The sequence below is a fragment of the Pteronotus mesoamericanus genome, unplaced genomic scaffold (assembly GCF_021234165.1).
Source record: "Pteronotus mesoamericanus isolate MK-2021 breed Mesoamerican mustached bat unplaced genomic scaffold, CSHL_Meso_final contig_73, whole genome shotgun sequence".
NCBI lineage: Eukaryota > Metazoa > Chordata > Mammalia > Chiroptera > Mormoopidae > Pteronotus > Pteronotus mesoamericanus.
Genome location: NW_026555245.1, coordinates 18,920,069 through 18,936,994, shown reverse-complemented (window position 1 = coordinate 18,936,994; position 16,926 = coordinate 18,920,069).

Sequence of the window (16,926 nt, the reverse complement as noted above, 5' to 3'; positions counted from 1 at the left end):
ACCCTCCACGTTGCTTTGCTTTACTGGTAACTTGACTCTCCTTTGAGAGGCTCTTGTCTAATCCATTATGTAACCCTTTCTTAGTACACTATTCTAGTCTATGTCATTTCATCTACCCTGAGATGAAGGCACTTCTCTGGTGACTTCTGCTGTCTTCTGATTATATTATTATATCGTTACACAATGACACTGAGTATTTAGTGTGTTCTTTTACAAAGTGACTGATACTGACATGCTGAATATAATTATTTAAAAGAAATTTGGCATGCTAGGCTGGGCATGGGTAAAACTCTTGCCTCATCGACTGGCTCTGCTCTCACCTGTATTGTCCATCTTTCTAGCTCCAATGGCAACTGACCTTCAGCCTGCATATTATTCAAGTATCCTCCAGCTTCAAAAAAAACTTATCTCAATACTGTTCTCCCTTAAAGGTACCACCTTATCCCTTTTCTTCCTTTTGGTGCCCTGTTAAGACAGACAGTTACGTTGTCTCTGTCCCCCTTTCTCTCTCTCTTTTGCCATGCCACCAAAGTGGACTTCCTAAAACATAAGCTGTTACTGCACACACCCATTTGAAAGCTGGTAATGTTTTTCTTCCAGATAGATATCAAGGCAGACATTGTCCTTTGCAGCTGAGTCTCAGCCCCACTTACTAACCTTACTTCATTTCTCCCCTGCTCAAATCATATATCCAAGCTCATGGTACTCCCTAATAATTTTTAGACACAATCATGGTTGTTCTTGCTCCCAACCTGTGTCCATTTCAATTCTTCCATGTAGATGACTTTTTCCTTAGTACACGATGAGGCCCTGCTTGTCTTCTGAGACCCAGCACAGGTTCCCCTCCATGGTGGGACCTAAAGCCTTGTCTCACCTCTTCTTTGTTCTAAAATGTCTTGGTCATGCCTCTTTCTCATTCATTGCTGTGTGAATATTTACAATTCTGCAGTGTGAGCTTCTTAGATGCTTGGATTTGTATTCTATCTATATTTTATTACAGCTTCTAATATAATGCCTGACATATACAAGGACACAAATGTTTATTAAATTACATTTCAAGTGGGTCCCAGGCTTGTTGTTGTTTTTTGGGGAGTTTTTTTTCAGTTTATTTCATATTCTGGTTTTAAATTTATAAGATGTTGCCCTGCTTGGTAGCTCAGTTGGGTAGAGTGTCACTGTGATATGCCAAGGTTGTGGTTTTGACCCCCAATTAGGGCACATATAAGAATCGACATGAATGCGTAACTGAAACAACAAATGAATGTTTCTCTCTCTCTCCCCCCCATCCCCTCTCCTTGCTCTCTCTTTAAAAAAAAAATAATAATAATACATGTAAATGCATAAGATGTTAATAAATTAATCTGGAAAGACTCACGTACAGAGGCATGACGTCCAGAAACCATGCCATGGCTTCAGGGAGGTGTGCAATTCTGGACAAGCGCCAGCCTCCCAGGGGAGACCTCGTCATGGAAAATCGCCAGGACTCTTAGCCCTGACCTCCCTCTCCCCATCTGCTTTGGATTTGATCTGCTGAAAAAACAACTTCTCTAGCTTTTCAGCTGCCAGAGATCACCCTGGATGATTGGACTGTTGGGACAGAGAAAATACTGAATTCCCACCCCATCCCTACCCCCTGCTGGCCAGATACTTACTGAAAATGAGGCTAAGCTGGAGTGGGCAGCAGTCAGGCCTCAGAGCTTGGAGGAAATTGAGTAAAGGGATAGAACTGTGGGTGGTTTTCATTGAAAACTTCAAGTTTGCTTTATGGAGCATAGGAACAGAGGCACAATCTGTTGGGAGCAGCTTACAAAACCCTGCTGCTGTCCCTCAGTCTTTATGTTGCCCATTCAGCTGGCCTCGAAACTTCACATGTATGGTTCCTTAACTGTGTTGAGTCAAGGTGTCCAGAGCCACGCAGGGAGTGTAACTAAGAACCTGAGGACTCCAATCTGGCTTGAGCCCTGCTGGGGGTAAGCTGGCTTTTCAACTGGCTCAGGGGCTCCGAGAGGGCCAGTGGGGGTGACTCACTGTGTTTCACTTAGGAAAGGTCTTGTGTACACTTCACAGCGGCCCCTGAGACCAGCTGGGAGTGGGGGAGAGAGCAGCAATGAGCATTTGGGCATGTACCTGAGTCCAAAATGGGTTCTTAAGAGTTTTCAGATTTTCTGATGCTCCAATCTTGTGCCTGACATCATGAAAATGTTCTGCCCTTAGAAGAAGCACCCTATCCCCACACTTCATGCTGAGCTCACAACATCATGAGATGATTCTGTGAAATGGACAAGAAACTGTGCTAAATAATAGTTGGGTGCATTTGTGTGCAAACAGTACATTGTTGATGTTTATGTCATGTATGTAAATAACTGCAGTGCATGCTTTGTAAGTATTGAAAGACTTGTATTTTTCCTGGAACAACACTTTTTTAATATAAATTATTTTTTTAAATTCTGAAATCTTATTTGTTCTCACAACCACAGCTATACCCAGAGAGTTATTCATTGCATTAAAATTTCAAATCCAATAAAACTGCACTCATTCCAAAAATGTTACTCTCTGCCTCCATAATCCTCAAGAGGAGAATGAAAATGACAATGGATGAAGCCAAGCTTCTGTTGCAAGGAATATTTCTTTCTCTAGTTCAAAGGCTTTCTGAAAGTGGAATATAAACACGACAGAATCAAAATTGATGCAGGTAACCCAGCATCAATACTCCACCTACACACGACGACGCTAAGCATCAAAGGCAAGCAGGCAACGTGTCTTCGATATAAAGATAGAACTGGCTGGTGATTGCCGTTGTGCAGAAGAAAAAGCTTTTCAAAAACACCTCCTCAAAGTTTTTAAACAGGAGATGAGATTACTTGAAAATGTTAAGTTAGAGGAAAATATGTAGAGTCAGATTATTAGTAATTTCACCATTATCCCTCCTATAAAGTAGCAAAGAATTTACCAACAGCTGGAAGAATTTGCACCAAAGTAGAAAGTAGGGAAAAAACTGTGGAAGCTAAGATTCTTAGGAGTATTTAATTTTCAACTTTCATGGTTAATAAGGCTTTTTATTTTATGCAGAATTTTTAAAGTATTACTCTATTAATTATACTGCTAATTAGTAATTTTAAGGTGACAGTATATGTTAATATACATACATACTTTTTAAAATTCACACTTCCAGTTGTTTTAGAATATATCTAAATTTCTTGTTATTACATATTAGTGTTTTTACTTTTTATTTCATGAATTCTAAGTACATTAAAAAACATGAAATGCCAGTATTGATACTAATATTTCAATGTTATGCAAAATAAATACCAAGTTACTGATATTGGCATTTTGCTTTGGTATTGTAATCACAAAATAAAACAATAAAAGCGCATAGTGTCTCTTGTCTCTTTCTCTCTCTCTCTCTCTTTCTCTCTCTCTCTCTCTCTCTCACACACACACACACACACACACACACCATAGAGGGGGCCATTTAGTGTTTAGGATTTCTGTATCTTTCTCCCTTATATTTCAGTTTCTGCCATTTAATTAAGTTGAATGTTGAACAATATTTTTCAAGTCAAAGTTAAGGCTATCACCCCAATCTGAGTAAAACCGTATTTTAGTTTCTCTTGAGTCACAATGACATTGAAATTGCCAGACAACAGGAGATAGAAGCTGGCCAAAAGAGTTTCACAGTTTGTTTTGTCTCAATAAATGCAGTACAAGCAGTACTCAGACGTGACGAATTTCCCCCAACCTCTGTCTGAGAGTGGGATCCTACCATCACCAGTTCAATGCCTCTGACCAGGGCAACTCAGTAGAGAGTTTATTGGATGCTGACCTCTGAGAGGGTTTACTTCCCACAGCCAGCACCACAGCATGACTCACTCAGGCCCCTGTTCCAAGAGAGGCATGTTCTCATCCCCTCTTTTACTTTCCTGAAGGACCCTCAGCGGCCCATGGATATCTAATTAGAACTCTTTTCATGCATTCAGATTAGGTTTCCTCCTATTATTCAACAATAATAACATAAAAGACAAAGAAGTATAGTTGATTAATTAACAAAGAGACTTTTTATAGGGCACTTGCAGGTATAAATTTTCTTCCCAGATTACAGGTTCTCAGCCTGTCTAGGGGAGAGGAAGCTTGCTCCAAAGTCTGAGTTGGTAAATGATTCAGAGAGGATTCAAATCCAAGCCCAGCTGCCCTAAAGCTCAGGTTTGTCCCACTCTATCAGTGGTTCTCAGCTTGTATCAGAATCCACCGGAAGGCTGGGCCCCATACTCTATGGTCGCAGGTGATCCTGGAGCTGCTGGTCCTCAGACCACACTTGACCCTCTGCCCCATAGCAGCACCTACTTCCTGAGGGGGAGCTTGTTTTGAGTCCCAAACACAAACTCCCAGGTGATTCTGATGTAGGTAATTTACAAATAAAATTTGGAAGAAATTATGCCTTGTTAGCAGTAGCTACAGGGAAGTACATAGTAACTGTAATTCCAAACAGTGTGGGCTAAATACAGTGCTAGATACATGTTAAAAAATAATTAGAAGTGAAAGACAGGGAACAATTAATTTGGAATGGGCAGTGGTAGGAACTAAAGAAAATTTAGTGGGAAGGAGTCATCTGAACCAGAACTAGCTACATAATTTGCAAAGTTCAGTGCAAAATGAAAATCTGGGGTCTTTTGTTCAAAAAAGAGCAAAAGTGTGTCTTACATACAAAAGCCATTTCCTTTCTTTCTCCATCTCTCAACTTGTCATGGTGTTTTTTTATTTGCTATTTAATGACATTCTAAATAAAAAAACAATAAAAAATATAAATTATGTGCATGAATTTTACCATTCATCTTTATATTGTGCAATGCCAGTTTTAAATGCAGATTTAAGGGCACTTAATTAATTTGTGGAATCACTGACATTACACAACTCGTATTCCAGAATGTGTACGTATATATGCATGCCATTCTTAGCAGAACAGTGGAAACACTGCACAAAACTGACCAACCTTTTTGAATTTCACTTCTTGACTTGTGCACATTCTACCAACACTCTCCACTCTCAGCTTATTGATGAGTAAGGAAGGAAGGGAGAACTAAAGGAAAAGGAACTCTGGATTATCCTAACATTCCTTTTGTCATCATTTCCTGCTCATGTGGTTGGCTAAGACAATGAAGAACATGGGTATGAAAGGATATTATAGGATTCCTTTGTCATTCTTGTTTCTTCGAACACCACTGCCTTCTTTCTGTGTTGAAAGTAAGTTCTGGTTAGAGCAGGAAGTGTGGCTTCTCGTGGCTCTTTGCGCCCCCAGTTAGTTGTAAAGATAACACACTTTCCTTGTGCTCACCCACCTTGAACTCTCACGCGTCAAGGGCCCACCAGAATTCTGTGCTCATGGGACATCTTGAACACAGTACAAATGAGACAGCAAGGAACAGAGGCATGCATATTGTATGCATCTCTTCTGCTCATGTGCCTACGCCACTGTTCTATCCTGCTTCACTTTCAAAACACAAGTTTAAAGACAAAATTATTAAGTATTTCAAAACAGCAACAGCCCTAACTGGTGTGGCTCAGTGGATTGAGTGTTGGCCTGCAAACCAAAGGCTCATTTGCTCAATTCCCAGTCAGGGCACATGCCTGCGTTGCAGGCCAGGTCCCCAGTAGGAGGCGCACCACATATTGATGTTTCTCTTTCTCTCCCTCTCTAAAAATATATAAATAATTTTTTTTTAAAAAAGACAGCAACAACAGAGCATGAAAACCAAGCATGGGTCTCTTCAGAGTGTGCAGCTCTGAGTGACAGCACAGGTTACCACAGCTGTCTCTAATCTGTGTGTTTGAACGATGACACATAAAATGGGAAGTTAGGAAGGGAATTCTAGTCTGAGAGAAATAGGTGGTGTGAACAGGAGAAGACACGCATTCATTACCATGAAAACAGAGAGGAAATAATATTCTGTCTCAAGAGAGTCTTCCTTTCTATTGGACTTAGGTCATGGTTGATGGGCCAGGGATCTAGCTGACTGGAAATAGCTTATTATTTTGAAAAAGTTGCCCTCAAGAGCAAGACAAGCCACTTGCTCATTTTTTAATTTTCCTATTAAAAAAAAGAAAACCTTGCATTTATACATAATAATAAAAATAAATGTGAAATTATTTTATTTTTGTTACATTTCTCTCAAAAGCAAAAAACCTCATGAAAGCTATATATGTTAATAAAAGTATCAAAAGATAACTTTCAGCTTTTGATTGCCTAGAAGATATTTTAGTTTCTATAATGAAATTATAAAGAAATATTTCCACTTGTTTGTTAGTTTTTTATGTGAAACCATGTTTAGTAAGTCATATTGTTATTACTTTCTCTCTCGTCTCCATTACTACTGTGAAATGCTGAGACAGGATACTCAGCATGTTGGGAATTGTTTAGTAACATAGCTAATATTTTATGAAAGAGTAATATATCTTTGCTTTTCAAATTACTATCATGTGAGCTAAAATTAGGCCTCATATTTATCTATTTGTGTTATGCAATCTAAGTGAAAATTCTTATCAAAGCACCATTACCTGACTTTATATAAAATACGTTCACTTTTTGTCTAGAGATTAGACACTGTATGTGATAGATTAAAATAATATTTTAATAATTCACTATTTAATTTTTGAATATAAATTTAAAATATATCAACTACTTTGTAATATGTCTATTAATAAACAGGGTTGACATATCAGGGCTCATAATGGAAATTGAATATTTGACATGAAGGTATATTTTGTATATTTATAATTTTAATATTGAATTTAAATTATAAAAGTAACTTATTAATACTTTCTCATTGTAGAAAATGCAACAATACAAATAAGTAGCAATCATCCCCGATTATACCCTTCCTAAGGTAGCAGTTACCATCAGTGTGATAAGTATAATTTAAATTATTTTATTCGCATTTATATCATAATGTACACATAAAAATATTTAAGTATAAATTATGTCATTTTTGCGCTCATTGTTCTGAAATTTGCTTTGTTTTTTGAACTGTCAATGTTACAGATCTCTGATTCAGGTCTGGATGTTTAGGTCTAACATATTCTTTTTGACTACAGCCAATATTTCTTACATGTTTCATTGTTTGTTTATTTATCCCCTCCTAAACACATTTTGGTTTTTTCCAATTTCACTCTATGTACAATGCAATAATAAACAGGCTTGCACATGCCTCTTTGTGTGCATGTAAAGATATTTTCAAGAATACAACAGAAAATAGTACTGATAGATCATAAGATACGTATTTTAAATTTTTATAAATCCTGTTAAATTGCTCTCTGAAAAGACTTTACCACTTTACACCCATGTCCTAATATCCATGTCAAAACTTGCTATTTTGAATCTTTTAAAGTGTTGAATGTCAAGCAGGTGAAAACTGGTGTGAGTTCTCTTAGGAGTGCAAAGTAAGTCTAATATTCAAAAGTCTATTTATAAAATAGCCTGTATCAACAGAGGTGAAAATCATATAATACATGCTGAAAATGCACTTGATAAGACCCAGTTCCCCCTCTGTGATGGTTACTTTTATGTGTCAACTTAACTATGGCAGGGTATTGGTCAAACATTATTCTAAATGTTTCTGTGAATGTATTTCTTAGATGTGATAACATCTAAATCAGTAGACTTTGCATAAAGCAGATTACCCTTCATAATGTCAGTGGGCTTCATCTAGTCAGTTGAAGGCCTTAAAAAAAAAAAAAAAAGAACTGACCTCCCCTGAGGAAGAGGGCATTCTGCCGGCAGATTGCCTTTGGACTTGAGCTATAGCATCAACTCTTCCCTGGGTCTTTGGCCAGCTATGCTACCCTGCAGATTTTGGACTTGCCAGCCTACATAAGCACAAGAGCCAATTCCTTAAAATAAATTTATCTTTCTTTTTCTCCACACAGACACACTCACATATGCATATGGACGAACACATGCAGCGATACAGATACACCACATACACAGACAAAGAGAGAAAAAAATGGGCCCATGTAGGCAACACACACACACACACACACACACACACACACACACTCTCTCTCTCTCTCTCTCTCTCTCTCTCTCTCTCTCTCTCTCTCTCTCTCTCCCCTTGACTCTATATAAATAGCGGTCTACAGAATAATGAGAAGGGCACCAGGCTTGGTCCAGTACATCTGGGTTCCAATTCTAGTTTTGCCATTCACTATCTACATGATGTTTGGAAAAGTTATCTGTTATCATTGAGCTACAGTCTTGTGCCTTATACTAAAAAAAAAAAAAAATCGTACTCATAGGGTGAGTTTTTAAACAATTATTTATTGCTAGATTACTATAGAGGACACAGTAAGTTTTAAGTGCTTGCTTTTTGAGAAATAGATATCTATATAAACATTTATACACACTCCATTCACACTGGCCTTTCATTCTTCCTTATCACAATTTGTATATTCACAGAGAAAGCTCTGTGTGTATGTGCTATTTTTGAGTTGGTGTGAGCAAGTATTAACATCCTGGTTTTTAGTTATGTGAATGTGCAGTATTTTCCCCCCCAAAAATACACCACCAAAATAATAGAAAGGGTAAACAACAAACTATAGAGATCTCAGTTCCAGGCAGTATTCAGACTCTGACTTGAAGGTACCTTAGGTATAATGCTCTCAGAGTCACCCTCAATAACTCCACGGCTGACAAGGTAACAGCTTACAGATTTAATCACGTAAACAATCATAATTCCTGTGTGATGGAAGACACCATAAACTAAGTTAAAAAGGCAAGTGACAAACAGGGATATGTGTAACATATATAACAAACAAAGGATTTATATCCAGAATCTATAAAGAGCTCCTACAAACTGATATGAAAAAGACAAATATCCCAAAAGAGAAATGGTCTTGAAGTGCAAACAAGCAATTCATGAAGAAGAAAAGCAAAAATCCAATAAACATGTGAAAAGATGTTTAACCTCACTGGTAATTAGGGAAATGCAAATTAAAACTAAAATGAGCTATTTTTTTCCTCTCCCCATCACACTCACAAAAATTTTAAAGCTTGACAATGTATCCTGATGAGAATTTGAGGAAACTGGCACTCTGGTGACATAGCACTGTTCGTGAGCAGGTAAAGATTCTTAAATCTGTTGTTTTAAATCCCTTTCATGGAATCACAAAAATAGACTGACAGCAGTAAAAGGGGAGGGGGGGGAAGGAGGGATTCTCTGAAAGAAGGTGAAGGGTTTAGTCAAGGAGCATATAGGAAGGACCCATGGACATAAACAATGGGGTAAGGACTGACTATGGAAGTGCAGGGTGGGCTGGGTGGAGGGGGGCAGAAGGTGGAAATAATTGGAATAACTGCAAAAAAGAAAAAGAAAAGAATTTGTTAATAACCTGTATAAAAAAGTATATACCCTTTGATCCCACAATTCTCCTTTAGGATGCCATTTTACAGAAATAGTCAGCTACACGTGCAAATATTTATGTAACACGTGTTGGTTGCACTATATTTTGTATATGGCAATAAGAGTTGAAAATGTGAATATTAATAAAGAAGAGTCTAAATAAATTTTGCTTCACTCATAAAATGGAATAGTATGACTACCTTAAAAATAGCCTGATAGACAAGGAAAACTTTCTAAAACACATCATTGGTAAAGAAGGCAGCCATTGTACCATTCACACATGCATGGCATATGCACATATAATTGCATATCATGCATGGAACAAAATTAGAAGAGCACACAGGACACTGTTTGACTGAACAACTATATGACCGGGAGCCTCTTCCCTACATTCCAGTCCCGGGTGAAACCATAGCTTCAATGTGGCAACCATGTTGATGTGCCCGTGGCTGTTGGGCCATTGAGATGACAAACAGTCGTAGGCTTTCCACCGTCGAGATGCTTTTTGACTTTTTTTTCTCCCTTGGATTCCAAGTTTTAAAAGATTCTTCCTCCAACCTGCATATAATAAATAGTAAACAAATTCCATTTATGCTACTTTACTTATTCGTGTTTTCACCAGTATCCTGGCAGGAGATAGACAATAAAATTGGAATATTCAAAGCCATGTTTTCAATGAAAGGACTTACTGAAATGTGAATAGGTTTAAAAGGCAATGGTTCTGAACTCTGGGAGGACTCTGCACCCAAGGAACATATGGCAATGTCTGGAAACATTTTTTGGTTGTCACAACTAGGGTAGTTGCTACTGGTGCCTTGAGGCTAGAGGCCAGGGGTGCTGCCAAACCTGCTACAATATCCAAGATAACTCCCCACAGCAAAGAATTATCCAGTCCAAAATGTAGAGCATTGAGGTTGAAAAGTCCTGGTTCAAAGTAAGACACAAGGGGTAATGAGGCACCCAGGACCTAGAAACAGCAGGAGACCTTAATACTCCTCGGCCTGAAGGGGAGGACAGGAAATTGGTGCAGGAGCCCAGCTGAGATTGGAAGCCATAGAACCAGTGGCTGACTGAGGAAAGTTGTGGCCAAAGAGAAAGGCAGCCATTCTCAGAACAGCACAAAGAAGGGTGGGGAATGAGAAGGAATAAATACCTTTTTTTTCTCTTTCCATTCCCCAGTATGCTGCTGGTGCTTCTCATTGGCCAGATCTGCTAGAATCTGGAGACCTAGCAGTCTCTTAAAATTAGCCTCTTAGGACAAGAATAGGACAGAGAAGGGAAGAGAAGGGAGCCCAGGGATCAGGGAATTGGAAGAAAGAGAAAAAATCAGCATGATACAGTTAATGATTCCAATTTTTCAATAAGGATTCATAATGACCAAGTATTATGGACTGAGTGTTTGTGTTTCCCATGATTTCATGTGTTGAAAACCTAACTCCCAATGTAATGCTATTAGGATGTGTGACCTTTGCAAGGTAGTTAGGTTTAGATGAGATCATGAGGGTGGAGCATCCAAAATGGAGTTAGGATATTTATGAGAAGAAAGAGAGACCAGATGTCTTGATCTTCTTTCTCTCTCTCAAGTAGGATGCAGCAAGAAGATGGCTGTTGTGCAAGCCAGGAAAAGAGTCCTAACTAGGAGCAGAATCCACCAGTACTTTAAGCTGGGACTTCTCAGCCTCCAGAGCTATAAGAAAAAAAATTCTGTTATTTAAGCCACCCAGTCTGTGATATTTTCTTATAGCAGCCCCAGCAGAGTAAGACATCAAAGAAGTAGAGGAATTGGTTAAACTCTGGCCAGCCTGGACTAATAAACAATGAGCCAAGTGAGCAAACCAACTCTGAACTGTAGCTACTGCCTTTTGAGGTGTTGTGCAAATTTTCGCTTGTTCTGGAAACGCTCCGCTCAGGCACAGTTGCTCCATAATCCTCACTCCTATAACTCTGTCAAGGCCAATAATCATGTATGTTTTACAAGTCCAGTTGTCAAGAGCCAGTCAGAGCTTCTGATACGGACACTAAGTGGTTATAATTCCCATCAAAAGCAAAAGGAATCAATGTGTCAGAGATCCACCAATTGTTTATGGCTCCTTTATAACTTCAAAATTTTCAAAAATAATTCACCAAAACCTGCATGAAAAGACTGGGGACTCCCAAAATAGCATATATATTCATTTTAAAGGTGTCACATCAAATTGAGAGCTCATCTTCAAATATCGCGAGTAAGACTGTCTTTTTTCGCATGGCATGGGTTAGCACAATTTATAATACCTAACATGTGTTCTGTGTTGAATATTTAGAATGGTTTTAACTCTAAGGACTTTGACCTTCTTACAACAGTAAATAGATCTCTTTAGAGTTTTAGTATCTCAGGGTTTCGAGAGGAAAATAGTACTGAGCGGACTGAGTTGATCTGAGAAAGCTTATAAAAGGAACTGGTGTTCAACTCCATTCTGATTGAGGTATAGATTTTGCGGGGTGGGCGAAGTACATTTCCCATGATAAAGATGCAATAATTTTGGAAGAGCTTCTGTGTACATGATGCTTGGCCTGGCATATACCAGCATGAGAGGCAATGTAGCCTATTGGTTAAGAACACAGCTTCTGGAAACTTCTCAAAGTCTAGCTCTGCTGCTTATTAGATGTGGGAGTTTAACTCCTCTGGGCTTCAACTCTCTCACCTGTCTAACTGAGATCATCAGAGTAACCATTGTGGTTTCACAGTGAAATGCATTAGTAATATAAGTACTTTGTACTTACTTACTCTGTGTTGACTATTGTTACTGACAACAGCCCCATGTTAACTAAATTTGGGGCATGCATGCCTGGCTTGACTGCGAAGACCTTCTTACAAATGAGGATTACTGAGGAAAAGAGTGAATAACTATCTTCTTCCACTTCATACAGTTGGAAAGAAGGAAGGCTAGAATTCAAACACTCACTGATTTCTGAATTCTATGCACTTCTTTCTCAACCATACCACCTCTTTCTTCTTTGTGCTCAATGAATACATATTGCCCCAAACTCACTAGAAGAGCAAACACAGCTTAAATCTATTTTTCCCCACCCTCTGGCTAAAACAAGCAATTTCATTAAAGAAAATTGTATTGCCGTTACCCACCCTGATGGTGATATTTGATATCTCAATCACTTCATAGCCAGTAGGTTTAAATTTGACCCAGGATCCATTCCTTTCCTTCCTTAAAATGACTTTTTACCTTGAAGTTGCTTCTATTTCACAAATCTTCCAAATAATAGTAATAACAAAAACAACTACTACCACGTATTAAACACCCTGTGTGCTAAGCCACTTTACATACATCATCTCATTTAATCATCACAGCAACACCTTATTATCCCCATTTTTACAGCTGTCAGAGTAAGGATAGAAGAATTAAGCTCTTTGTCCAAGATGACACAGCTAATCAGTTTAATAGCTGGAATTTGACCCCAGCTCTGTACGATTCTCTATACTCTCTTTCTTCCCAATTCATGATGGGCTTATTAAAATAATCTGTAAGCAGACAATTAAGAATTATAACCATTAAAGTCACCAGCAGAAAGCCCTCAAACTTTATTTTATATTATGACATTACTTCACACAGTGAAACCTTCTCTTCAACCAAAGTATACATGGAGATGGTTGACTTGCTCCTCTGATTACAATGGAGGGACCCAGGATCAAAATGACCTGCTATCTCCCATAAAACCTTTTTATCTCCCACTCTCATGGGAAACCGAGGCATGCCTTGGGAAAAATTGTGCCACCCTGGCGAGCGAGGTTGATAACGGGAAAAGCTAAGTATGGGAGCAGGGTAGACATGGGAAATCTCTGTCTCCCTTTTAATTTTGCTGTAAACCTAAAACTGCTCTAAAAAACTGTCCTAGAAAATAAAAAACAAACAAAAAATAAAACTGTTTATATCAGATGTAAGGATAAGGGGGATACCACATGGCTTTACTTTTAAGTTATCTGGAGAATTGCATCAATTCCCCTATAAATTGCAGTAAATAAATTACATAAATGTGTGTGTGTGTCACTATAAAATATAGAACATTGAGTAAAATGTTTTGATACTTTAGTAATCATGCAATCAGCTTTGATTCTTTTTAAATAATGTATGCTATATGTACACAAACATTTCTCATGCTTTTTAAATTTAATATCCTATTTTCCAACCAACATCTGCACTGTTTGGAATACGTACTTGTTGTTTCAGTTCAGGATTCATGAGTAGAATAATTATCCTAGTCATGTAGTGATATGTCCAAGGTCTCTACACCGAGGTAACTGTGGTGGTCATTGGTACTGGTCACCAACTTTTCCCAGAACTCCATTTCTGTCATTTCCTGGGTTCCCTGTGATGGGAGAGGCCATGTGACTCACTCAAGCTAAGGAGTTGTAAACAGAAGCATTCACTCCTAGGCCAGAACATTTAACTTCTGAAATGAGACCTCTGGGGCTTTCTTTCCTCCGCCAAGAGAACTGCAGACTACGGCTGCTCTGTCAGTTTGGGTCCTGGAGTCAGACATATAACATGAAGGAGAAGTAAACCTTTGCTGTGTTAAGCCATTGAGGTCTTTTTTCTCCCATGGTATTACCTAGTTTGTCTTGAATGATAGAGAATATACTCTATGAGGTCTGTACGGAAAGTATCCATCCATGCACTATGAAAAATAGAAATATTTATTGAAGAAGATACAAGAAACATTGTACACAGGACAGTGATACCTCAGTCCCCTTCAAAGTAGGCACCTTGGGACACAGTTCTCCCAATTGCCATCAGCTACCCTGTTGTATTTTCCTGAATCTGATCAATGGTCTGAAATCTCTTCCCTTTCAAAGGTGATTTTAGTTTTGGGAAAAGCCAGAGGTTGCAGAGCGCCAAATCTGGACTGTAAGGGGGCTGAGTCACCTGGGTGATTTGATGTTTCACCCAAAAACTCTGCATGACACATGAGTGGGCACACTGCTGTGATGAAGCTGCCAGTCACCAGTTGCCCATAAGTGTGGCCTTCTGAATCATCGTAATAATTTCCACAGAGGAATTTTCAAGCTTAATGCAAAATTTGATGCAGAATCGTTGCTCTGCTTGCTCAGTCATTTTGAATGTAACAGCCACACAGCACACATGCTCACTCAATAGCATCTACCGCCCCCATTGACTAGTACTGTGAGTCATCATTATTCACGCATGCACATTCCAGTCCACTTTCCTTGACTGCTAGGCTACATCAATGTGCAAACCACTTTCATTATATCAGCAATGGCTTGACTTTTTTCCCAGACAGACCTTGTGTTTCTTAAAGAAAGCAACAAATTAATTAGGTTGCTTTTCAGTCTGACAAGATCATGCTAAGCTCCTCTTCATATATTTTGATCTTTGTAATCAAGAGATCATATATTACATTAATGGTATCAGGAAGCTTTTTCTCATGGGTACAAATAATTGTATTTCTATCTACATTTGAACATATCTAATCAATATTTAAATGGTGCCCACATTTTATTATCATTTCACTTGTTTTAAACTGTATGCCCCAGTTTTCCATCAGAATAGGTACACAAGAACACAACCCATCCCCCCACCAATTCACAACAAACACCCATTCTTGGCTTCTCCTCTATCTTTCTCTACCCCTTACCTAAATTTCAGGAATTTGAGCTAGTCTCAAGGTAAGTTGCCTTTGCAGAACTCTCCAGGCATTAGTCCAAATCTATTGTTTGTGCCTTAAGTATCCTCAAGGCAAGGCTTTTGAAACTCAAAGCCTTTTTCTATTTTTGCAATAACATCAATTCTCTATGGCAATGAACACCTTCCAAACAGGGAAGGGTCTAGGGGTTGAGGAGAAACAGAAAATAACAGGAAAAATGAGACTGCTGTTCCCATGAGTATTCCCTGGTTTTGTTGTAACTTGCAATTGCAAGAGCTCCACCTTAACTTCAAAGCTCTTCATTCCTTCAGCTGTTCCTCAGGGGATCCTAAAATGTGCCTTCACTGTTCTCCCCTTCCCCTGCTAACTGCTGAGGCCCAGAAAGCCCCAGATAGCTCCAGGGACCACTACAAAAGCTGCGCATGCCAGTTGCTACAGCTGCCCAAACCCACAGCATCAGGCTACCACGTCAGTGAAGCTCTCTGTCCTTTCAAAGTTTCCCAGGGATTTTAGAAAAGCAGCTCTTTGAGCTTGTAGTCACTGTTTAACATGCTTGGCTATGAGTCCATGTGGTTGGTGCAGGGGTTAATCTGAGTGACAGATGTAGCCCTTTATCCCTCTATGTTGTTCCATTTTTTTGTGCCCTAAGCATGTGACTTCTATGCAGTGCCTAGGTCTTGTTCAGCAGGCTCCTGGGTCCTGCAGGAAAAGAGGCCTCTGGTGAGTGAGCCCCACTGGCCCCTGGGATATGTTCAGACAGGTTTGAATCCTAGGACAGAGGTAGCTGAGTTTCTCAAGCTGAGACCCACACATCCTTCCACCCCCCAAAAACACTGATACCAAAGACGGATCAATATACATGTAAATAATGGTATTTGGCATTCCTTGCACTTACAGAAGGAGGAGGCTCAAAGGCCAGGGCTAAGGAATGTTGTTCAAAGAAACTAGTCTAGCTATCTCCACATCTGCTCTGAACTCAGAGAGTAAGGGAGGCACACCTGTGACAATAGTCCATGCCCCAGAGAAAGACTGGATACCCTCCTCTCCTGTATTGCGAATGAAGTGGCCTTTTGTACTATAGCCCTCGCCTCCTCTTCTCAGATAAATCTCTTTGCAAGTGAAATTTTAAAATCTCTCTTTTAAAACCACTCAGCCTAAAACATTAAGACAATAAAATTCTTCTCTGTGGTAGGCTGAATAATGGCTCCCAAATAAGGTCATGCCTTAATCCCCAGAACCTACAAAAATGGGCAAAAGGGGACTTGGCAGAGGGGTTAAATTAAGAATGTTGAGATGGGGAAGAGATCCTGGATTATCCAGTGGGCCTGATGTAAACACAAGGGTCTTCATAAAAGGATGCAGGAGGAATCAGTCAGAAGAGAAGGCAAGGTGAGGATGAAAGCAGAGCCTAGAGTGATGGGACCACAGGCCAAGGAATGTCAGCAGCTTCTAGAAGCTGAAAGAGGAAAGGAGGGGATTCCCCTTGAAATCTCCAGGGGAAATCAGCCTTGCTGACACCTTGATTTTAGCTCTGTAAGACTCATTGCAGAATTTTGACTTTCTGAACTGTAAGACTTCCAAATCATTAAATTTATGGGAATCTGTTACAGTGGTAATAGGTAACTAATATATCCTCCTTACCCAATATATCACTGAGTTCAGAACCTGCCATATCCCAGGAAAATTAGTGGAATTAGTGGAATAACATGGTTAACTTGTATCTGGAATTTTACTATAGAGCTCTGGAGCTGTAGAAGCAATTAAGAAAACCTAGAAGCTATGTTTTCTTGTCAAGGGGATGCTTGGGATCAACTTGCCCATTTGTACATGGAATGGCAAGCGTCCAAGCTTTTTACTACATGCTGGATACACAGTAAACCTA